General features: G+C 38.9%; 1 protein-coding gene and 1 long non-coding RNA gene across 2 annotated transcripts in view; both read right to left on the minus strand.

Annotated features, from left to right (window-relative positions):
• Nucleotides 1–24,879, minus strand: part of NALF1 (NALCN channel auxiliary factor 1) — a 430,554-nt gene that overhangs the window by 252,078 nt on the left and 153,597 nt on the right. The gene's annotated exons all lie outside the window — the stretch shown is intronic.
• Nucleotides 817–1,675, minus strand: LOC134498661 (uncharacterized). The gene is made up of 2 exons (XR_010068053.1): nt 1,525–1,675; nt 817–1,151 (listed from the first exon to the last, which is right to left on the minus strand). It is a non-coding gene; the product is annotated as an uncharacterized LOC134498661 (long non-coding RNA).

Genomic DNA, 24,879 nt, shown 5'->3' on the forward strand with positions numbered 1-24,879 from the left:
ACTGCAGCTGCTGCAGCGTCCCATGGTCACATGACTGTCATTTGCAACCTTCACAGCTGGCTTCCAACAAGCAAAGTCAGCTGCCAGGAAGTGCAAGTCACAGTCACATGACATTGCATTTAACGACCTCCAATGTTTGCTTACTGACCACAACTGGAACTGTTGGAACTGACATAAGTCAGTGCAGTCACATGACATCACACTTAACTATTGCACTGCTTAGCAACGGAGTTGCCAGTCCCTACTGCGGTCACTAAGTGAGGACTACCTGTATAAGCATGAGACAAGTTTTCTTTTTACTTTTTTTCCAAACTGTGATCAGAAATCACAGAGAATGAAGGTGTAAGATTAAAACATATTTTTGCATAAAGATACAGAAATAAAAAATGACTTTCAAAGAATTACAAATGTTATCAAGGGTGCCTAAAATATATAGCACATATCAGAACAGTCTGCCTAATGAATGCCACTGAGCAAATACAGTTGTGGGAAAAAGTAAGTACACCCTCTTTGAATTCTATGGTTTTACGTATCAGGACATAATAAAAAATCATCTGGTCCCTGGCAGGTCTTAAACTTAGGTAAAGACAACCTCAGATGAACAACAACACATGACATATTACACCGTGTCATTACTTATTTTTACAAAAATAGAGCCAAAATGGAGAAGCCATGTGTGAAGAAGTAGGTACACCCTATGATTCAATAGCTTGTAGAACCACCTTTAGCAGCAATAACGTGAAGTAATTGTTTTCTATATGACTTTATCAGTCTCTCACATTGTTGTGGAGGAATTTTGGCCCACTCTTCTTTACAACTTTGCTTCAGTTCATTGAGGTTTGCGGGCATTTGTTTATGCACAGCTCTCTTAGGGTCCCGCCACAGCATTTCAATCAGGTTGAGGCCTGGACTTTGACTGGGCCATTGCAACATCTTGATTCTTTTCTTTTTCAGCCATTCCATTGTAGATTTGCTGGTGTGCTTGGGATCATTGTCCTGTTGCATGACCCAATTTTGGCCAAGCTTTGCTGTCAGACAGATGGCCTCACATTTGACACTAGAATACTTTGGTATACAGAGGAGTTCATGGTCGACTCAATGAGTGCAAGGTGCCCAGGTCCTGTGGCTGCAAAACAAGCCCAAATCATCACCTCTCCACCACCGTGCTTGACAGTTGGTATGGGATGTTTGTGCTGATATGCTGTGTTTGGTTTTCGCCAAACATGGTGCTGTGAATTATGGCCAAACATCTCCACTTTGGTCTCGTCTGTCCAAAGGACATAGTTCCAGAAGTCTTGCGATTTGTTCAGATGCAACTTTGCAAACCTAAGCCGTGTTGCCACGTTCTTTTTCGAGAGAAGAGGCTTTCTCCTGGCAACCCTTCCAAACAAACCATACTTGTACAGTCTTTTTCTAATTGTACTGTCATGAACTTTAACATTTAACATGCTAACTGAGGCCTGCAGAGTCTGAGATGTGACTCCTGGATTTTTTGCAATTTCTCTGAGCATTGCACCGTCTGACCTTGGGGTGAATTTGCTGGGACGTCCGCTCCTGGGAAGATTGGCAACTGTCTTGAATGTTTTCCACTTGTGAATAAGTGTCCTCACTGTAGAATGATGGACTTTAAATTGTTTGGAAATGGCCTTATAACCCTTCACAGATTGATGGGCAGCAACAATCGCTTCTCTAAGATCATTGCTGATGTCTTTACTCTTGGCATTGTATTAACAACACCTGGATGCCTGAGACCAGCACACCCCTAAAACTTCGGCTTTTATAGAGGTCATACTTGCTGATGATCAATTAATCAAGGGCATTTGATTAGCAGCACCTGGCTGCTACTTAGCCCCTTAATACCTATGGAAGCAGTAAGGGTGTACTTACTTTTTCACACATGGCTTCTCCATTTTGGCTTTATTTTTGTAAAATAAATAATGACATGATGTAATATGTCATGTGCTGTTGTTCATCTGAGGTTGTCTTTACCTAAGTTTAAGGCCTGCCAAGGACCAGATGATTTTTTATTATGTCCTGATACGTAAAACCATAGAATTCACAGAGGGTGTATTTACTTTTTCCCACAACTGTGTAAGTCATGTTTATTTGTTTTCTTTCTAAGAAAAAGGACAGGTAATGTTATAGATCCTGGATTCTTCTAGATATTATGTCTGAAAGAATTATCTCACAGCAAGGAATCAGTAACCCCATTATTCCAATGCTAGAGCTGATTGGTAGTTTCTGAATATTTCTGCATTTGCAATTTATAGCATTATCCAACCACTACTGTGGTGATAGATTATTAATGAAGGGTTAACTTTATATCACCCAACAATGGCTGGGTGACACTAGAAATCCCTAGTGCTTCTTATGATACTGAAGCAACAGAACAGAAGGTAATATACCATCAGGACCTATTGGCATATAGATTTGGGGCCACAAACTCCTTTAGAGCTTGGGCACCCAACATGGTGCCAAAAAGGCATGAATGTGCCCATGAACACCATCTTTTGTGCCAGGCTCCATACCACTTCTGATTATTTTGTTTAGATTCCTTAATTTCACTGATTTGCCTACTGGTTTGTAAATGGCCAAGGGAACTATTTTGTGAAAAACCCCATAACCTGGTCTTAATTTTCCAAATATGCCAATTGGCATAATCATTTTGTGGGGCCTATTTTACAGACTGGGCATTAAAAAAATTGGCTAAACAATGGGCAGAAGCAAAAGGAAAGGAAAGAAAAGGACCTTTCTGCTTTCTCTCATTATCTCACTGCACTGCCAAACTGTTAAGCAGGAAAAGTAGTTCCTATGATCTCCACTACTCCCACAGATATCCTTACTGACAATCAAATTAAGGTAAAGAACCCTCCTAATTGAGTGCCTGATGCAGAAACTGTTCATATTTCACAGCAGTTAAAACAAGAGAATCCCATGATTGCTAACCCCATACATCGCATCAAATTGTATCTGCAGTTCTGCAAAATCTCATGAATAAGCCAGAGTTTTAGAGATGACCTAATTTTGACTGGCTGCTCTTAAATTATATCTTTCACAAAAAGGTGATATTTATTCATACATGATGAGACATTTCTATGCTACTAAACATTTTAACCTTCCACAAACTATTCTATAATGACATGAACTACATACTGATAAGTTTGCTGACTGATCACACCATGTGAGTGCCATATAGTCAGAAAGGGAGGATATCTTTCAAAATAATAAATTAAATAAACTGTTTTTGTTCTTTATTCAGTTCCACTAAAAATAATCAGAAGCTATTATACATGTGCATGTTCAGTTTGCATGGACATATTTTTATCTGTACTGCTAGAGTGAGAAAGGCAACAGTTGCCCCCTAGCATGCAGCTGATAACATATATTTAGCAGATATGTGCAAGTGTGGAAGATACACAGGATATTATGCCTGCTTTCAAGGATAAGCTCAATACCCTGGTACCAAGAAGCTCACTATTTAAAAAAGATACTGAAAACAAACAGAGACGCAAGATGGGAGGGTAAAGACATCAGATGTGCTTCTTATAGTAACCAGCAAGCCAAGCCACATATTATAAAATGCAGGGATGTGGAAGATAACATATATGATTGTTCTTAACTGTGAGAGAAGAGATTTACAGTAAAACTAAAATTTAAAAAAGGCCAGGTGTGAAATTTTCCCTCTACAGTTCGGAAGAAAATTTCCAGAAGCATCCATTTATATATCACATCTTTGAGCATTTTTATTTCCACACTTTTGAATTTATTATCTTATAGTTAATCATCATGAAATGGAAAACAAATGCTATTTGACAGCTTAATCTTTAATATTTAAAATGTGTCAAGAATCTCATTTGGCACTGTAGGACATTTGATTACAAAATATAAGATTAATTAGAAGAAATCATAGTGTTGGACTACATTTTGAATTTATCTTCACCATTTCTTCGTATGAAGAGTACATCTATCAATCACCACGAAGCAACTAAGTATCATTACTTTTGTGAAACTAATTATTAATAAACACACTGTTGTGTCTGTGTGTAACAGATATTCTAACTGCAATTTACCAAAGAATAAATGTCAGCCTTCCCCACCTTATGCTAGAGACATTGTTTCTGGTTATGGTTTGCTACTTCAGAATCTAAGCATGTAGCTTCCAAAAAGTAAATATACTCTGTGAGTATTTCTTGAATATTGTGCATGAGTCCAAGGTACAATGGCTAGAATTTAATTAACTGCATTTATGCCTATTGATTCCTGTAAGCCTAAACTTACTTAAATCTGTTGTAGCCAGTATGGCCAATATAAGTATTTAAGCAATATATGCTACAAGATACATTTCAGTTTGCTTGTTGCTATTATTAATAACGTCAAACTAGTGAATTCCTGACAGTAAAATTGCATGAAGAAAATCACCAGCTATTTGATATTTTAATATCTCATCTATAAGAATAAGGCTTTGCAAAGTTCTTAGGAATCATAGAAGAAAAGAAAGCAAGAAAATATATAACTATTTCTGTTTCCTTCAGTATTCCTTTTCAACAACTTCCAGTTATTTATAAAGCATACTGAGCAAGCAGAACATGAACAAAGGCTTTGGAAGACAGCTTTTAGTTAAGAATCTGCTCAGTGAACAGGAATACCAAAATGCAGTGGGGATAACACTAGTTGTCAACAGCTGACTGAACCCCAAAGCAGTGAAAAGAATTACAATACTCTGAACTGAAGAAAAACCTATAGAGGAGAATGCATAATCGTAGATGTGACTTGTTCAAAAAATTTCAAAAACGGACACAACCCTACAATAGGAAAAAAAAGTTGTGTTCTTTTTTATGAATTTAATTTTGGAACTATTTTAATTATGGACCCTGAAACTGGGGGACTCAAGTCTTCTGAAAATTCTCAGATCAACAAAAATTTGAATGTCCAGAAAGTAAGGTTTGTGGATTATTTAGCTGGAATTGCTAGCTTTCTTCTGTAAGCAATCATGTACAATTTGGATAAGTGTTATAAAGAATTTGTTTATTAAGACAATTGTTTAAAAATGCAGCAACAGACATCTACATAGCTGCAACCATTGAGGATCCAAACTTACATTAAACACAGAATATAAATGCATCTCATAAATATGAAAGTCATGTTATTTGTAAAATTTGCCCTTCATATTTCTCTAAATACTTGGAAGCAGAAACTCTTTAGTATCTTGTATTTCTCTCCTAAAATAATGTCTTGTTACTTTGCCAAGAAGTACATCTACTGCTACTACCAGTACAAGATGATTATCTTGTTGTGTAGCACTGGTTAATAATTAGTGTTTTCTAGCAAGGAACCATGAAATTAATTTGAAACAGTAGAAGGTTTTAACTCAGTAAATAGTTTGTGCTGTGTAAGTAAGTTTCAAAACAAGTTGTTGATATAACATAGAGGAACAATTGTCCTAAGTAAATAGGAGAAAAGAAATTCAAACAGCTGGTCCAATTTAGTAACATTCACAAGCAAATTCCACCAGATTACATAGTCAAAACAAAAATTGTAAAATGATATTGTTCAATTTATTGTTAAAGTGTATCCACTTCTTATGTAGCTCTGAGGTTATTTATATTTTACAAAACAAGCTTATACATTTTAAAGTTCCACTGAGTTTGACAGTTCTCAGTCAAAAGAATAGAACAGAAACCTTAATTCACAGAAAGCTTGTAGGCAATAGGGCTAAGGAAGTGTCTGCCCTGTGCTGTATGCATATTCTGGTGCAATTCACTGAGGGATGTCTGCAAAAAACCACAATGTCTTCATGATGACACCTACACAATGAAAATGCCTGATATCTGATGCAAGTAGATCAGTCACAGCATCTGTGGGATGAATCACGCACTACAGCTTCCCACACTTGCCCTGATGTGGATGCCCCAAATGGATGCTGTATTACGGAAATTTTATTTTGCCAACAGAGCCTAATTATTTTTCACACTTTGGGGGGGAGGGGGAGAGAAGTCTGTCTCACACTTGGGCAGAAGTGAGCAACCTATGGGTCTATATAGCTCCCCAATTCCATTTCTCCCCAATTCATTTTCTCATAATGACCCAAAATAAAATTATCAAAAAGTAGTATCAAAATGTTAAAATTTGGTAATCTCATTTTCCAGAGATCCCTCCCCCCAAAAAACAAGTGAAATAGCTATATTAAGCTATTTTAGGCTTATCATGGAGCAGTTTGGTACTGTGTTTTAAGGTAGCAAGCTAGAAACTGGGAGATTGTGAGTTCTAGTTGTGCCTTAGGCACAAAGCCAGCTGGATTGACTTTGGGCCACTCTGTGTCAGCCCTAGGAAGGAGGCAATGGCAAACCGCTTCCAAAAATCTTGCCAAGAAAACTGCATGGACTTGTCCAGGCAATCACCAGGAGTCAACACTGACTTGAAGACACACACACAAAGACTTATCATATATATTTTAATTTAAAATAAAATATTTTTGGTCCTTCCCTTACCAGGAACTTCTCTCTGTCACTCTGATGTCCTCTATAGACCTCAGAGACTAAAAAAAACATGGCGAAAAAAGTGCAGCTCCCAACCCAGAAAGATTACTTGCACCTGCCTTTGGAGTTGGGCAGAGGATATGAATGTCACGCTCCCCAATTAAATGTTCCCAGAACACCTGATCAGACTCGCATACATCTTCCAGCAACCCATGTCAAACTGAGAATCGCCAGCAGGGAGGGGGAGTCAGGTTGCAGCGTGAATCATTTTGTTTGGGCTAGATGCTCCTTGCCCTAAGGTCATCAGGAGAGAAACCATTCCAGCCATCTGCCGGCACCAGTAGGAGGGGCACATACCTATGGGGGTAGTGGGGGAGAATTGAAGCTTCTGTGATTTTAAATGTAGAAATGTGCGGGAATTGGCATTCACAACTTTTTCCTTGTACTGGACGCTTTGCTTCATTAAATAGATTTCTAAGCAAATGCTTATGAGTCTTGTTTGAGTGAAAGCTCGAGCAATCCAGTCATCACAATGAATTATTTTGGTAGTGGTTAAAAAAAAAAGTCTGCCTTGAGTAGAACTTGACTCTGGATCACTTCATGGACATATTTATGTGTCTGCTTTGAAACAATATGGAAATATTTTGGTACTGTCTTATTTCAAGATGTCTTTTTGACTCCCAGACTAATCTACAGCTCTGATACTACCTGAAGGCCTCCTATTCAACACTAATAACAACCAGGTCCAACCCTGCTTTTTGGGGGTGGGGGGGCAGTGTCATTAACTATATTTGTTTAGGAACTACCAGTTGCTGGCAGGACAAACAAAAGGAAGTTATTCAGAAAACATGTTTATGAATTATTGCCATCAGGTGTAACAAGCACTGGCTCAGCTGGCTTTAAAAGGGACTTGAATTAATAGATGAGAACTGACAGGATAAATGGAGCCTTCATTTCTACAGGCAGTATATCAGAATATTAAATGCTGAATATTAGGTTATGGGGATTATTGCCTACCATGGGAAGCAGCTGCACTAGATTTTATTTTAATTTATGTAAAATACATTTTATGTAAAACTATGTTTTAGTTCTCTTCTATTGGTAGTTCATGTATGGTCAAAGACCAAAATATCACACAGTATACTCAGACAAAAACAAAGGGAAAGAAAAACCAGGACATTAATAGAATTTCAAACCATCTAGACAGAGATAAATCAGCCAAAACGCATTCCTCAAATTCAATCCAAGCCTTCTTATAGCAATCAAAGCAGAATTTGGCAATCCTTCTACATATTTCAGTAGACTTGTCCGCTAACAAAAATGCAACATTCTCCAAGGCAAGCTCAAGCAAGAAGTTAATAAGAGGCACGATTTATTCAGAGCAGCATATTTGGTTAAAAGGACAAGGCAACAGAACATGCAAAACTCTCGATAGCCATTGGGCATTGTTGAACGTCAGGGCATACTGACCATGGACTAGACAACAGTTCCTGACATTTCACCAGCAACTGTGACTGGCATCTTCAGAAGCAAGGTGGTCTGCTACGCAGACCACAGGTAGCTGAGCAGGGACTAAATGGGCTCCTGTCTTTATAGCCAGGGGTCCTGACTTCTGATTGGTCTTTAGCCAACCCAGTTTCCAATTGGTACAGGCTGATGAAGGTTGGTCTCTGATTGGTTCTGTCCTGTTCAGACTATGCAACCAGGCAGAGTAGTATCAAAAATACTCTTTATTTATAACTATTTACAATAAACAAATCCTTAATAAATGAAGACTTGGTATCAACGAGCCCAACTGGGCCACAAAAAGGCAGCGGAATAGGACTTCTAACGGAAGCTGCAGGCTGGATGAGACTGGAACACAAGGTACTGCTGAAACTGAAGGCAACAGTTCTCAAACTGGAACAATACTGGAACTGCTCTGGCGCTGGAACACTGGGTAGCTGACTGGCACTGGACTGGCAGCAGCAGCTAGAAACTCAAAGCAGGACTAGAAACTGGAACAAGGCTGGACTTGACTAAGGACTGAACTGGCTTGAAGACGTGAAGCAAGACTGGAACTCAAAGTAAGGCTAGACTTGATTGAGAGCCCTGGACTAGGCTGAATTCTCCGAACTGGAGACTTGGATCACAACTGGAAACTAGGAACATGACTGGACTCGGCTGAAAGCCCCGGACTAGGCTGAATTCTCTGGACTGAAGACTTGGAGCAAGGCTGGGAACTCGGAACACAACTGGAATTGTCTGGAAGCCCCGGACTGGGCTGGATACCAGATCCTGAACAAGCGAGGTATGAAACGCCTGGACACGACTGAGTACACAAAGCACGGTTGGCTGAAACTGGAGGCATGTGGTGGCGCTCGAGTTTCCAGGTACGAAGAAGCTGCTTGGAAGATTGTGGAGTTTCAAGACTGGAAGCAAAATCGAGACTGCTGGGCGTGGCGAACAAAGGATCCTCGATGGCAGCAGAGGCAGGATTGAAATCCTCTTCAGAGCAGAGCGAGGGCGCTGATTCCTCTTCGGCTACAGATGCTGTCTCCAACAGAGATAAGGACTCTTCCGTGAACGCTGGAGGCTTGGAGGATTGGTTGTCTCCGGCAGCTCACTCCTCACACGTCTGCCTTTTATCCTGATCCTTCACGGCACCTGGACCCATCTGCAGCCAATTGGGCTGCCTTCTCCTTCGCATGCTTTTCTACCCATCGTTGGTGCTCACTGAATGGAGGATTCGAATCCTCCCCCGAATCTTGACCAATCGGTGCCTTGGACTCTTCCCATGCTGCTGACTCATCCTGGAGTTTCGTTTTCCCGGTTTCAGCCCGGTAAGTTTCCAATTCTTCCTCTGACTCCGAAAGAATTTCACTTTCCAAGTCAGAGGCAGGCTTGACTCTCACAGGTTCTTTATTTGTGCCAAATCCTGATTGGTCATTTTGGTGGTGTTGGTTCCTGATTGGTCCTTTGTTCATGTCAGTTTCTGATTGCTCATTTTTGGAGTGCTGATTCATGATTGGTTGCCTGTGCTGGATTCTGATTGGTTAGTCTGAACAGACAAGTCCTGATTGGGTCCTTGTCCAGGTAAATTTCTGATTTCTATCTTCCAGTCAAAAGTCAGGACACCTGGCTAAAAGTTATTATTTTTTCCCCAAGCAGTGGATGATAACATTCATAGATATTTAAAGTCCCTGACTTATTCAACAGCCATTTTATCTGAGGTTCCCTAACAAAGGTGACTCCATCTGCACACTTGTACTCCTTGTATGCACTACTGTGCTGAGAATGAAAGTTATAGTAATGCAGGAATGATTCTGTAAGAGAAAAAAACTACCTTGAAATTGATAAAACTGGTGTAAAGTCTTGAGAAGTTAATATGTGATTGATAGTGTTGGTACTTCTGCTTCCCCAATAAGTGAATTTTCCCTCTGAGAACCCATCCATTTAGAATGAATACATCAGATATTTCATTGGTAGGCTGGACTGAAATCAATTAACTGCGCACAAAAGAATCCTGAGAACTGTAGTAGTTTATTATAGAAAAGCTAAGCCATTACAAAAGAATTCCAGTAACTGTTGTACATCAAATGTGAGGTCTATTTATGGTGAAATCAAAGTTTATGTTTTTGTACCTTTTTTGCCACCCATGTTATACAATCAGCTATGCAACCCTCTCTTTTGGGTGGAAGGCCCAATTTCTATCTGTCTCTTGTTTTTGTGGCAGGCAAAGCTGTTATCAGATTGTTTTCCTCTGAATGTGTAAAAACTGTCAGAGAATAAATCAAATTTCATAGGGATGGCCACCACGTCCATAATTAATTTCTTTGTCCTTCAAACAACAGAGTCCAAACTGAATCAGTCTGTAAAGCCCAAAAACAACACCACCACATTATTAAAGTGAGAAAGGATTTGTCCTCAGGGCCCAGTGTAGCATTAAAGTCACCTGCTAGGATAGTAGCAAAGGCCACAGAGATGCATGGGGGGAAGCAAGGTGGGAACTGGATATTATTTAGCCCAAAATAATATTGCCTCAGGTTTGCCCTTCTATTAGTCTAGATATAATCTACAATAAAGATGATATGTAGCCATTGAGCTCTCATTCATGGGTCCCCTGTAAGAAAATAATGTCAAAACCATTTGTTTTCAGGCACCACCCCACTATGTTCCATGACATCAATGAGATTTCATTAGAGTTATTCAGCAGATGATGATGATGATGATGATGATGATTTTAGATAAGCATAAAAACCTTTAGATCCCAATCACATCCTTCCTTTACACTTATCGAACCATCTTTAAAGCTCATAGAGAAAAGGCAAGTTTGAATAATAAGGAAAACACTGCACTGATATACAGCATATGCAAAATACAGATCTTCCCCAGCACACACAGGAAGTAATGAGGACCATATGATTGCCTTGGGGAAAAAATGTCTTGGGGATGTCTCTGAGAACCCTCTTTCACAAATATTACTGCAGAAACTGTTTCAGAGGGCAAAAAATTGAATAGCAGTTTCCAAAAGGAGGGGAAAATTGCATTATTCATAGCTAAAGTCTTGAAAATCAAGTTTTTTTCCCCTTCCTCTTCCACAGTATGTGGCCCAGCACAATCCACTACTACCACAGAGAAGGATTCTATAAATTTATTATTGCCTTTTGTGCATCTGAGACTGCTGAAGGAACAAGCTGATAGTCTGAGATGAAGCTACATGGTAACTGAATTGGAGAAAAAAAGTATTTCAGATCCAAATAAGGTTTCCACTTCACTGCTTTCTCTCTGCTTTACTGAACTTCATAGAGAGCAGCTGCTGCCTCATGTTCTCTCTCTCCTTCAATCTGCTCAGAAAGATTTAATGTCCAGGGACCTTCCAATGACACATATGGCTCTGTTGTCAGGAGGAAAATCTCTGCTGGTATGTATACAGCCAACAGACGGAGAAATCCTGTAAATTAAACACACATTTTAGCATCAATGATGTGTGGGTGTATTTATCAGATAACTGCTTTCAAGACAATGCTAACATAGCTAACTTACTTCTAGAAGATACGTATCAGCTCTCTGGTCTATTGTGGAATCATAAAAAATCAGAAAGAGGGAAAGGGCTTCCAAAAGCAGATGGTGAAGGTAGTGAGCATCAGCTTTCACCCATTATTTTAGAACTGATACCAATAGAGCCCATTAATTTCCTAGTCTAAACTTAAATATCTTTTGAACCTAAAATCTTTCAAAACTGCTGTTCTTCCTAATGAAGTCTGATGCCTACCAGATTGTTGCTTTTTTGTCCAGTTTCCCAGAGGGACAAAATTAGCCTAAGATGAAGAGATCATAGATTTACAATTACTGCTTAGAACAGGTCGAGGTCCCCAGTATAATTTTAATTTTTTTAAAGCATTAAAGAAAGCTTGCCTTTTGTACATTGTATTATTCTTATTTGACATGCTTTGTCCAGATCTTATTTCTAGAGGAGCTTCCCCACATTGCTCCAATATGTAATAGTGACCCACAAACAGAAAATTCAACAGGACTTTTCAGTTAAACAAGTTCTTAATATTGCCACAGTTATTCTGCAAATCTCTGGCTCAGAATTTTCTGACATAAATTACTGTGTCATTCCCAGAAAAAGTCAAGCAGAGCATGGGGAAATACTTTAAAGACAAAAATAATTTTGCAAAACTGAAAAAGTCATAGATATAACCTTCATTCCTCTGAACTGCTTAAAACTCTTCTGGAAATGCTTCAACAGACATATAATTTTATTCTACTTAAGATAAAATGGAATGTAAGATGGCTGTTCTTAATGTTATCTCAGAGTTGATATCCATATAAGCAATTTTAAAAGAACATTTAAAGTACACAAAATTTTGCTAATTCAGTCTTGCTCACCAAACCCCATCACCCCATGTTGAACCAAATTAAACATCAGCAATATAGACAATTGATACTGGGTGATTTTTATTAATAAAAAGGCTGTTTGTGCACTAAGTGACTTTTAAAAATTGTAGACAAGACCTTGCTTAACACAAGTTCTGATGTCCAAAGAATATATACCGTGAGAGCACAGCACTAGATTGACATGAAAGGGAGAAAAATCCTTTTTAACCAATAAGGATGGGAGTGGTACAGCTGATGGGTGACGAAGCAGGAGGAAGAGCTTGTAAGGAAAACTGGGTCCAGCAAGCTAGAACTGCCATGAACTAAAACAAGGACAGCTGTAGAATGCTTTGGCTCTATACTACTTTTGTAAAGACAGAGAAACTACTTGTAAGGTTTTTTTTCCTGAGACAGACATTAGCATATCAGGGATGAGAAAATATCCAATTCAAGGTGTTGGTTATCACCTTTGAAGCCCTACATGGCATGGGGCCAGGTTACCTAAGGGACCATCTCATCCCCATCACATCAACCCATCCCACCTGATCATGCAGAGAGGGCATGTTGCAGACCCTGTCTGTCCATTTGGTGGGGTCAAGGAAGCAGGCCTTCTCTGCAGTGGCTCCCACCCTCTGGAACGCTCTGCTCCCAGAGGTGAGGCTGGCCCCATCACTCCCAGCCTTCCAGTAGGACCTGAAGACCTGGCTCTGCCATCTCACTTGGGGCAGGAAGGGGAGTAGTTATTCCTGGGGATGGCTGGCACCTTAGAGTGCCCCTCACATACATACGATCTTTTACTGCCATGTGGATTTTTATTTTATATTTATATGTTGTATTTGTATTTATATTTTATATATTATTTATGACAATTGTTTTTAACTTGTTTTAATCTTGTTAGTTCTACTGTAAACTGCTCAGAGTCCCTCTTCTGGAAGGAGATGGATGGTAGCAAAATTTGAAAAATAATTAATTAATTAAATACAGTGCTGATAAGAACATAACCAGGTGGAATACTGAATATTGAAACTAACAAATTTGCTGATAATGATCTTTCTGAAAAGAGGCCAATATGAAAATCATTTCTATGCATAAGGTAAAACAATGAAAAATTATAGGTTGATGCATTACTTATTGGTGTTGTTTTTCCCTGGAAAATTGTAGGCAATTGTAGAAAATTCTGAAAAATGGAAAAAGTTCTAGCATCTGCCTCCAGACTCATCTCTAAAATGGCAAATAACTTTGTTCAATACCAAAGGATTTTCAGGAATGTATTTAAAAAACATATTATTTTTGTGTTTTTTAATCAAAACATCAAATACAGTAACACAATAATAACAAAGAAGGAAATTAACTTTTCATTCACTTATTTAATCCTCCTATGACTCAGTCTTGTTAAGTTCCATCACTGAACAATTACTGTTTTCCCTTCCCTTCCTTCCACCATTTCTGCTCTATTGGAGAAGAAAGGATCCTTGCATCTGCTGATCAGTTCTGCTACTAGATTGGTAGCTATTAAGTTTGAGCAATACAAAAATGCTTTACAATACAACCAAAATGTTTAGGATAGTTTAAAATGCTTAAAGCTTAATGAACTAGAATGCATTTTAATAAGGAGAAGGATGCAATGTCAATTATACAGAGTATTTTTATTTATTTATTTATCATACTTTTATCACCGCCCATCTCCCACATACGGGGGACTCTGGGCGGTTCACAATAAAGTATGATTTTCTTCCTATTTTCTTCCAAATTGCCTTTGTTATTCTATCATTTTCTTATACTGTTGTTCATACTATTTTTATACTGTATTGTTTTGATCAGTTTCCCAGTATATTCTTTGCATTATTATTTCTTGATCGATCCAATACTCTACATTGTATTTCAATAAATCAATTATTTATAAATTATTTGTTTCAGACACAAACTTGTATCTGTTGTACCTGTTACTGGTTCAGCTTTATGCTTGGAATGCATTTAGTCTATGTATACAAACTTCATGTGCCATTTTTCTTTTGAACTATGATTATTCCACATAGTAACAATGAGATGAAAGTTTAGGTCAATGAAGACACTAAACAAGATATGTAATTTTGCCATATCTAGACTTCAACACTTCAGCAAAGGATTGTTACCTTGTTGTGGTGCTGGAGCTTGAGCACCTCAGTGATGCCATGAGCTAAACCATGGAGGCCCACCCAAGACGGGAAGGTCATGACAGAGAGGTCAGACTAAATGCGATCCCTGGGGAAGGTAATGGCAACCCACCCCAGTATTCTTGCCGTGAAAACTCAATGGATCAGTACAACCAGAGATATGTCGGTATACCATCAGAAGATGAGACCCCCAGGTTGGAAGATGGTCAAAATGCTACTGGGGAGGAACAGAGGATGAGTTCAACTAGCCCCAGACGTGATGACGCAGCTAGCTCAAAGCCAAAAGGACGGCTAGCGGCTGACGGTGCTGGTGGTGAACGGCGAATCTGAAGTTCTAAGGATCAACACAGCATTGGAACCTGGAATGTAAGATCTATGAGCCAGGGCAAATTGGATGTGGTTATTGGTGAGATGTCAAGATTAAAGATAGGCATTTTGGGCATCAGTGAACTGAAACGGACTGGAATGGGCCACTTCACATCAGATGACCACCAGATCTACTACTGTGGACAAGAGGACCACAGAAGAAATGGAGTAGCCTTCATAATTAATAGTAAAGTGGCTAAAGCAGTGCTTGGATACAATCCAAAAAACGACAGAATGATCTCAATTTGAATTCAGGGCAAGCCATCTAACATCACAGTGATCCAAATATACGCCCCAACCACAGATGCTGAAGAAGCTGAAGTAGAGCAGTTCTATGAGGATCTGCAGCACCTACTGGACAACATGCCTAAAAGAGATGTTATTTTCATCACAGGAGACTGGAATGCTAAGGTGGGCAGTCAAATGATACCTGGAATCACAGGTAAGCATGGCCTCGGAGAACAAAACGAAGCAGGACATAGGCTGATAGAATTTTGCCATGACAACTCACTCTGCATAACAAACACTCTCTTCCAACAACCTAAGAGACGGCTTTATACATGGACTTCACCAGATGGACAACACCGAAATCAGATTGACTACATCCTTTACAGCCAAAGGTGGCAGACATCTATACAGTTGGTAAAAACAAGACCTGGAGCTGACTGTAGTTCAGATCACAAACTTCAGATCACAAAAGGTCCGCATAGTTAAAGCAATGGTATTCCCAGTAATAACATATGGCTGCCAGAGCTGGACCATAAGGAAGGCTGAGAGAAGGAAGATCGATGCTTTTGAACTGTGGTGTTGGAGGAAAATTCTGAGAGTGCCTTGGACTGCAAGAAGATCAAACCAGTCCATACTCCAGGAAATAAAGCCAGACTGCTCACTTGAGGGAATGATATTAAAGGCAAAACTGAATACTTTGGCCACATAATGAGAAGACAGGACACCCTGGAGAAGATGCTGATGCTAGGGAGAGTGGAAGGCAAAAGGAAGAGGGGCTGACCAAGGGCAAGATGGATGGATGATATTCTAGAGGTGATGGATTCATCCCTGGGGGAGCTGGGGTTGTTGACGACCGACAGGAAGCTCTGGCATGGGCTGGTCCATGAAGTCACGAAGAGTCGGAAGTGACTAAACGAATAAACAACAACAACAGACTTCAACAGTAAGTTAGTAAAACTTTCTTATGACTCCTAGTGTTTCACTTGGCTTGCAAATTGGACCCCCCCACCAGTTCCTATCTCAACAGTTTGCAATTAAGTGTATCCCCTATACATTAGCTCAATATCATATGCACTGTTATTTGCGTTGGGTTTCCTGGTTGGGGTTTATATACCACTACAGCAGGAGAAGGGAAATGTGGCAGTTGCACCAGTTTTCCTGTAGAATCTCCCTTGGTACATGAATATCTATTTATTTATTAAGACTTGGACACAGCCTCACCCTTTAGACCTTAAGCAGTTTAATTCTAAAATAAAACAATCCTAAAATTAAAATCAATGCAATCCATCATTAACATGAAAATGAGTAATTCCCATATAACCACTAACACAATCAGAACACAAAAATCTGGCCATCTGATTTTTATTTGTATTATTTTAATTTTTAAAATGTATTTATTATTTCAATTTATATAACTGCCCACTCTCTATGTAACTCTGGGTGGCCAACAAAAGCTAAAAACTGGAATCAAAGAAAATTAATACACGCAGACATTTAAAATGGACTCAGATGATTTCCTGGCCCAGCTTCTAGGAGAAGAGCTAGGTCTCCAAAATCTTTTGATTCTATCCTCACAATTAATGAAATGTTGCTGGTTATATCAGAAAAATATAGACCTCTATGGATTGATGCCAATATAGAGATTCAATTCAAGGATAGGATTGCACTGATGATTTAAGATAATAATTTTAATCTGTAAATACCAATAGAGTATTCTGCAAAAATGGCATGAAAGAATCACTTTGGAATGATTAAGAAATATAAAATATAAGGTATGTTTTTTCAGAGCAAGACAAACTAGACTTTAGTCATGAGGCCCAACACTGTCAAAAATTGCAAGCTTCAGAGAAGCAACTTACAACAACATGAGGATCAGAGGATTTAGATTTTTACACTGAATCAAATTTTGTACATCAGAAAATAAATACTCCAATCCCACTTAATTGGGTTGATTCCCAGAATCAATCGGGGTTAGCAAAATGAAGAAGAAAAAAATCTCCCTGTAACTGAGCATATCTTTAAGTTGCTTCATACATGCTTACATGTAGTTTCTTTGGTAGCAGTATGAAACTGGTTTGCCTTTGTCTTCCATTATGTTTTTTGAGTTCCTAGTCCAGTGTACAGACTCAAATATCCAGTCCTGATATTTTGTGGAGGTCTTCCATCCAAGTACTAACCAAAGCTGACCTCACTTAACCTCTAAGCCTAGACAAAGTTGGCCAGTTGCTGTCAACCAAATACAAGAATAGCGTGAAGGAAGCTTATCCTCAACTGAGCCATCAGATTTCATGCTCACAATATTTCACAATAACTGACATTCAAATATGTACCATGAATAGCAGATGCATTTTAACTGTCAGTATCCAAACCATTGAGGTACACTGATTCTGTTATAAAAGAAAACTGGATAGCATTAATCCATTTGATAAACAGCTGAGGAGAATACTTTGAGAAAATGCTTTTAAGGGAAAAGGGAAGATGTACAGAATATGAAATGGTTTCCCCCACAATTCAAGATAAATTTGACAAGCGAGGGTTATAGTTTAATTGAACTAGCTTCAGTGGAAAAAGAAAACTGAATACTTACTCTGTCACTGATGGAGATACATACACAGCAGCCTAGAGAAAAGGCATTAAATGGACTGGACAAATATATATCTCGCCACTTTGAGACAAGCTCCAGCAAGATTCATAGCCCTGACAAGTAAATGTAACTCAAGACAAAGGCTAGAGGGACCTCTGTGTGCGGCTTTTGCTCTCAACCCTGATCCTGTTATTGTCATCTCAAGTTGTAAGTACAATGTTTCTTGCAGAGTGGTTGAGAGAGAGAGAGAGAGAGAGAATGAATGAATGAATGAATGAATGAATGAATGAATGAATGAATGAATGAATATCAAGGGAAAAGACAATACACCACTATGTATAAAGGGCCATAAATATTCATAATATGTAATTATCATGGAGGGTAATAATTCATATTTCCCAAACTGAAAAACTAGTCTTTAAGTTAAATACGTATTTTATTTTCTCAAACTGTGTCTCCAGTGTGACATCTATAAATGACAATATGCCCTTCACGTTCACCAAGCTCCCTAACATCCCTAATGTTACTTTCTGGGATTCTTTTAATTTAAAAAATTAATGGGTAACTAGCATGAGCATGAGCTTCTAACTTAACTTGCATTTCCACACAGACCCCCAGAAGCATTTTTAAAGGAGAAAATGTGGCATTAGCCATTGGCTACTGTCCCAAACTGACAATAACTCTTTCAAACAAAATTTACACAGGGCTTTCATTAACAAGATTTATTGAGCCTGAGAAGCTTACAAGATATTCAACAACTGAATTATTACTCATACAGAACTAATTTATCTCCTGAAAATCTTAGGGGAGAGGTTTATTCCATTTTTCTTAATAGCGTGCCAGATAAGTAGTGAGGAGGCAGACCTCTTTGCAGATAATGGAAAACATTGTAAAGCCATCTTCTGAATCTTTATCAGCTTGTCAACTAATCATTACAATACTTCCCCCTTCAAGCCCTCTGCTTCCTCCTTTCTTCCTCTTGGGACCTGAAGAATCTGTTTTCCCTTCCTTTCTCCCGTGAAACTTCTCTCGTTGAAACATAGAATCTCCCCTCTCTTGCCATGCCACAGCCATCTGGAGAAAGAAATTTTCCCTCCCATTCCATGAAGAAGGTTCAGGCGATTCATCTAATTCAGGAATCCTGCCTCCAGAATTCAGGAGAGAGGTAGATGAGGGGGCTAGTTGTCCTACTGATAGGTGACATGGCGACTAATGTTCTAGAGTAGCATTCATCTATTCCATCTCTCCATCTGACTGCAGTGATGTGCATATGACAAATTAATATGAATGTAAAGGAACTGGAAAAAGCTTTTCAAAAATAGCTGTAAAAGGAGTGCCTCTGTACTGGAAGACATTACCACACAGTTTGGCAGTTTCTGGTGCAGATGGAAGATCCTTACAAGGAGCAGATTAATGACTATTAAAACAATGGTCAAACCCCTACCCCTTGGGAGTTCAGTGATACAGTCCAAAGAAACACGGTCCCAAGGCCCTTTTGCAGAGGGAAGGGGGTGCAGCAAGCCAGGTCATCTAGTTGTTAAAGACCTGGCACATCAACAAATATGACAAAAGGAAATAAATGTTTTCAATCTCCTCTGATGCAAGGCCACCCAAATGCTCAAAGGAAAAGTGTGCTGTTTTAAACGTGTCAAAATGCCAGTTTTGTTGTCCTGGCACTGTTTCAAGACCTCTTCTCTGACAGAAGGGGTAATATAAAGATTATTGCAGTGATGCCATTTACCCTGCTCACAAGAAAAGGGAGAGTCTCTAAAGGACATCATCTAAGGGTCCCGTTGCTGTTTTAAGTGCCCTCGTTCAGCAAATTTGGGAATGGTTCTCTCTGCCTGCAAAGTCTCAGCACTAGAAATTGGTTTGGAGCAAAAGGCAAGTCTTCTGCTTTCAAAATGAGAGGTATGACATAAGAAATAACATATTCACATTTGCAGGAAAGAGCATCAGCCTACCCATTCTTTGAGCTAGGGACCTAGACGATGTAAAAATTAAAACAAGAGAAAAAATGCATACAACTGATTTGGTATTATATGAGTTTCCACAAGGTCTGCGGATGTCTGATTCTTGTGATTAGTCCAGGCTTGGAAATGGTGCACTTTTTAAAAATGTGTCACCAATTTTGAAAAACATTTTTTATTGCCAAGAGCTCCTTATTAAAAACACAGTTTATCTCCACTAGTAAAATTAGTCTAGAATAAAAAGCAAAAAGCAATAGATCTCGTCCCCCATCCTCAGTAGCCTGAAAGTATATAGTCTGAGGCATCTGTCTATAAAACAATCTGGGTCTGGATGATGCAGCAGGAGCTGAGAGGTAAAACTTAATAGCAGATGCTGGAAAGCTTCTTTTGTCTTTGGAATCTAGTTAAATGAGGTCCTGTAATGGGCACTTGGAATAACCTTGAGGAACAGGAGGAGGTAGCCTCTCCAGATACAGCTGCATTACAGGACTTATTGAGAGATCTTGGGGAGTTGCTGGCAGAGGAGGGGAGTGGCACAGCTGCACTTCATTCCCATGGCCCAGACTTGGATTTCTCTGGGAACACAGGAAGGGAGGCTGATGTAACGGGCAGTATGAATAACTTTGAGGAACGGGAGGAAGACCAGCAACCAAGGCAACAATCAGGTAAAAGAAATCTGAGTCAAGGGCAGAAATATAATTTGAGTAAGGATTTCAGGCATGACCCTCCCTAGTTCTCATAAAGATGAAGGGAAGGAGGGGAGAAGAGCATTTAGACTTGCAAGGTTCTGTACTGTAATCTTATAATAAAGTAGTATTAGCATTCAAAACTCTGGCATCCTGGTCCAGTCCACCTTGAAGGGCTGACAGGTCATTTTCTTTTTGAACAGAACAAGAACTCTGGAACATTTTGCAAAACTAAGCATAAAATTCTTGCGGAAGTTATAAAATCCCTCCCTAAATACATCTTTAACATTCTTTGGGGATTGCCAGGATATTAGGAACAGGATGCCTTTGGAAGAAATTATTTAACCCAAATAGACCAATGAATAGTTTAACAAATAGCTTATGTGTATGAAGGCTTTTTAAAACCTCTCTGACATGTTCAGTGTGGGCAGCTGGATTTTCCTAAAAAAAAAATGTTATCTAGCTATTCCACAGTGTCATACTCCAAAATATTTCAAACAGGAAGCTCATAAAGACCTGTCATGAATTGCATAGGCCAAACAGCATTACTGTATAGTTAAATTTACCCATACATGTATCAGAAATAGTTAATAATGCCTCTCCTTCATATAAATAAAATTGTAAACTCTTAGGTCAAATTTTGTAAAAACACTTGCCTTCTGCATTCCAGAAGATCCAGAAGATCACTGCAATCCATAATGGTTACAAAGTCTGAAGTCATGAATGAGGATTAACTCAGGCAAGATAGAACGTTGATGGAGCTATATATCTGAGGTCCTATTTTTTGTCTGATGATCCCTTTGTAACTCTTGTATGGGAGGCTTCCCTTGGTACCTTATTCTTAGTCTTGGTACAACTGGGGAACTTAGTAGTATGATCTTTGATTTCTCAGATAAACTTTCCTGCCTGAAGCCTACTGGGAAGTATAACACAGCAAGCAAATGCAAAATGTCCTGAATTTTAATGGGTAGAAGGAATGACCTTGAAGAATAGGAAGAAGAGCCACTACCAAGACAATGGTCATATTAAAAAAAAATCTCAGTCCGGGCAGAACTGTAACCAGAGAAAGCATCTCGGACAAGACTCTCCCTAGTTCCCACGAAGATACTGTAAAAGGAAGGAGGGGGGAAGCACATTCAGACTTGCGAGATTCTGTTACTATAACCTTACAATAAAAGTAGTATTAGCATGCTTGACTTTTGGTTTCCTAGTCTGATCTTCTTTGGCTGACATGAATTGCTGCAATAAAGAAATACATCATTTTTATGTGTTATTTGTCTAGAGCTGACAAATGTGGGGCTTGTTTGCTCCTAATTGGTTAAGTTCAGTGGAGAAGCATTTAAAGCAGTGCTTCCCAAAGCTGTGTAAATTACCCAAAATTGGGTAAAAGTGGTTTTTCTTTGGGTATTGACACATGAACCCATTAAACTGACTTAAAGTGTTTTACCTACATTGGGTAAAAAGGACTTTCTGATAAGCAGTTTTGGGTAATGAAAGAAAAAGGTTGGGAAGCATTGATTTAGAGTCAGGGAAGAAAGAGGAAGTTGGCATCAAAAGGAATTAAAGCTCTCTCTCTTTCCCATCTCCTGTGTCTCAACTCTTCTGGCCTTCTACTATACCTATAGTCACACAGCACTGAAACAATGTCTCTGATGTATCTGGTATGCTGTATACCATCTAATCCTACAATTCATTAGATAGTAGATAGTCCTTCTTTAAATTGGTCAATTCATTCCAGCCTTCTCTAGATTGAAACTGAAACTGAGCTATATATGCATAATCTTACCTTGGCACAATTTGCACATTTTCCTATTAGCAGTAGTTGTTCTAGTAGACACTAGTCTCAAGGAAATGTATGGTTTACACTGGGTGACGAGCATTTTAAATATGGAGTCCAACAATAGATGTCCAGTAAAGATCTTAAAAAACAAAGTAACATGCTCACAGAAGCATTTAAACACATTTTTAGGACTAGAATAGCTTCCTATAATTTAAATATTTCAGGGTTTTGGACACATGTAAAAGGATATCAACTGGATTCCAGGTGCTTAGTGAGAAAGAGTAATCTAGTACACCAATTTCACAAGGTCAGATCTATCGATCTCTGTAGATGTGCTGTCCAGGCTGCTCAGTAACTAGAACTACTAGAAATTGTAGACCCGCTTTTTAATGCAATCAAGGCTTTCTTAATTAAACATGACATTTGAACAAAATCTGCAGTTCCAGGAGTAAACATACAGTTCCAAGAGAACTGATGCACTATACAATTCAAGTAATGCCGTAGTTCTATTACATTAGTTGGTGAAAAGGTGGCTAATCAACAATATGAAAATAAAACAAGCTCCAAACTCATGTCTGGCCACACGTCCATTAGTAATATATAATGGGTACAGTTCAGAAGAATAACACAAAGGCATGGAAATCCTTAGAAAATGATCTAACACCATTTGTGTTTAACACTTACTGGAAACGTATGGAGGACACTTTAAATTTTACCAGTACCACATACCAGTTTTCTCACACATTTGTTCTGCTTGTTTTCAAAAGGGAACAAAAATCACTTAATTCCTCTGACAAACTGGTACCCATTAAAATATGCTATGGAATCTAACAGCTTCTAGGGTAATTGACTGAAATTTCTTCCATGAGCAATTGGTGCAAACCACAAGGATCAGAAATGGTTGAAATCTGCATTGTGATGTCACGACACAAAACCTGACTTCTTAAACTTGCAACCCAAAATTGCATACGGGTTAGTTATTTTGTTTGTGTTTTATTATTGGCCACCCTTCCCCGCTCTTCCCACAGACTCCCATGAGTGGCTCCTACGTAGCAGTAGTGATCTGTGAACTGTAAAAAAGCCGTCTGATTCTAGATCAGCCTCTTAGGCAGTAGTAGAAAATAAAAATAAGTGGAGGTTACAGACTAATCCTTTGTTTGTAAATGTGCCTAACTACAGGTAGTCCTCAGCTTATGATCATTTGTTTAACAACAGTTCAAAGTTACAACAGCGCTGAAAAAAGTGACTTATGATCAGTCCTTGCACTTACTGTCGCAGCATCCCCTGTGGTCACGCGATCAAAATTCAGGTGCTTGGCAGCCAGCATGTATTTACGACGGTTGCAGTGTCCTGGGGGTCCAGTGATTGCCATTTGTGATCTTCCCAGCCAGCTTCTAACAAGCAAAGTCAATGGGGGAAGCCAGATTCACTTAATGACCATGTGATTCACTTAATGACCATGGCAAAAAAGGATATAAATTTGGGCACGACTCACTTAATGAATGCCTCACTTAGCAATGGAAGTTGCAGTCCCAATTGTGGTCATAAGTCAAGGACTACCTGTAGTTAGAAAGTGAAAGCCAGATTGGTTTAGTGGTTAAGGCATCAGTCTAGAAACTGGGAAACCGTGAGTTCTAGTCCTGCCTTAGGCACAAAGCCAGCTGAGAGACCTTGGGCCAGTCACTCTCTCAGCCCTAGGAAGGAGGAGGCAAGGGCAAACCACTTCCAAATACCTTGCCAAGGAAACTGCACGGACTAGACCAGGGAGTCATCGGGAGTCAACACTGACTCAGAGGGACAAAAGAAAAAAAAGCTAGAAAGAAGAGACTGGGATTGACACAAAATATTCTAGGAGGGTAGAAAGAATGGCAAGGTGCAATCTCACCAGTTTGTTTTCTGGTAAACTGATGCTCTGTGACTGGACATTCCCAACAATGGCAACTGCTGACCTTTTATGAGGTCAGCCTCATTCCCTACATTGTCCCCATTACATGCCTATGACAGCCTCTCAGAATGATAAATATGTCTGCTGACCCAAAAAGGTTGGGAACCCGATTTATTTAGTTACAATAATGAGAACATTATTAGGGCTGACAGTTTAGTGCTGCAAAAATCTGGATGACCACTAAATGGACCCAAATAGGTACAGTACATAGGATTCTTTACTGCTATCTAGTAATCCTCCAGATTTTTCAGCCCCAGGTTGTGTAACCTCATTTTATAAAGCTTAACATTTTACTCAGTCAACTTAAATAATGTGAGTTTATATTGATTTATAAATAACAGGGGTGCATCTTTGGTAAGATTCTTACATAACATCTGCAAAGCTAGAAAGGGCCTCTTTGTTTCTGAGTTATTTTTCTTCCAACAACATCCAGAAAAACTTGATGAATACCACCCAGAAATACTATTCACTGTTTGGCAAAGACCCATTATTACATGTCTTATGGAAGATATATTTGGAATTTCACATTTTACAAGCCCCATTTTGCAGTAAAATTAGCTACTGCGTTCCCTTAGCTTCACTCAGCCCGCTTATTATTTTCAGCTTTGAAAAACAAACTTTTTCGCATGTGTGTCAGTGAGACACTGTACATTTTCATGTTTCCTTTCTGAAGTAGGAAAACATAGTCATATAAAATAAATGCCATATATTTTGAAAAGCTCTGAATATAGTGTTGTTAATAATATTAAAATATATTTTTATTACCAAAATGCTTGTCAATGTGGCAAATGTATCTCTGTTTGTCTATAGGGTATCAATGGATGCTTAA

Source organism: Candoia aspera, chromosome 5 (assembly GCF_035149785.1).
Source record: "Candoia aspera isolate rCanAsp1 chromosome 5, rCanAsp1.hap2, whole genome shotgun sequence".
Lineage (NCBI taxonomy): Eukaryota > Metazoa > Chordata > Lepidosauria > Squamata > Boidae > Candoia > Candoia aspera.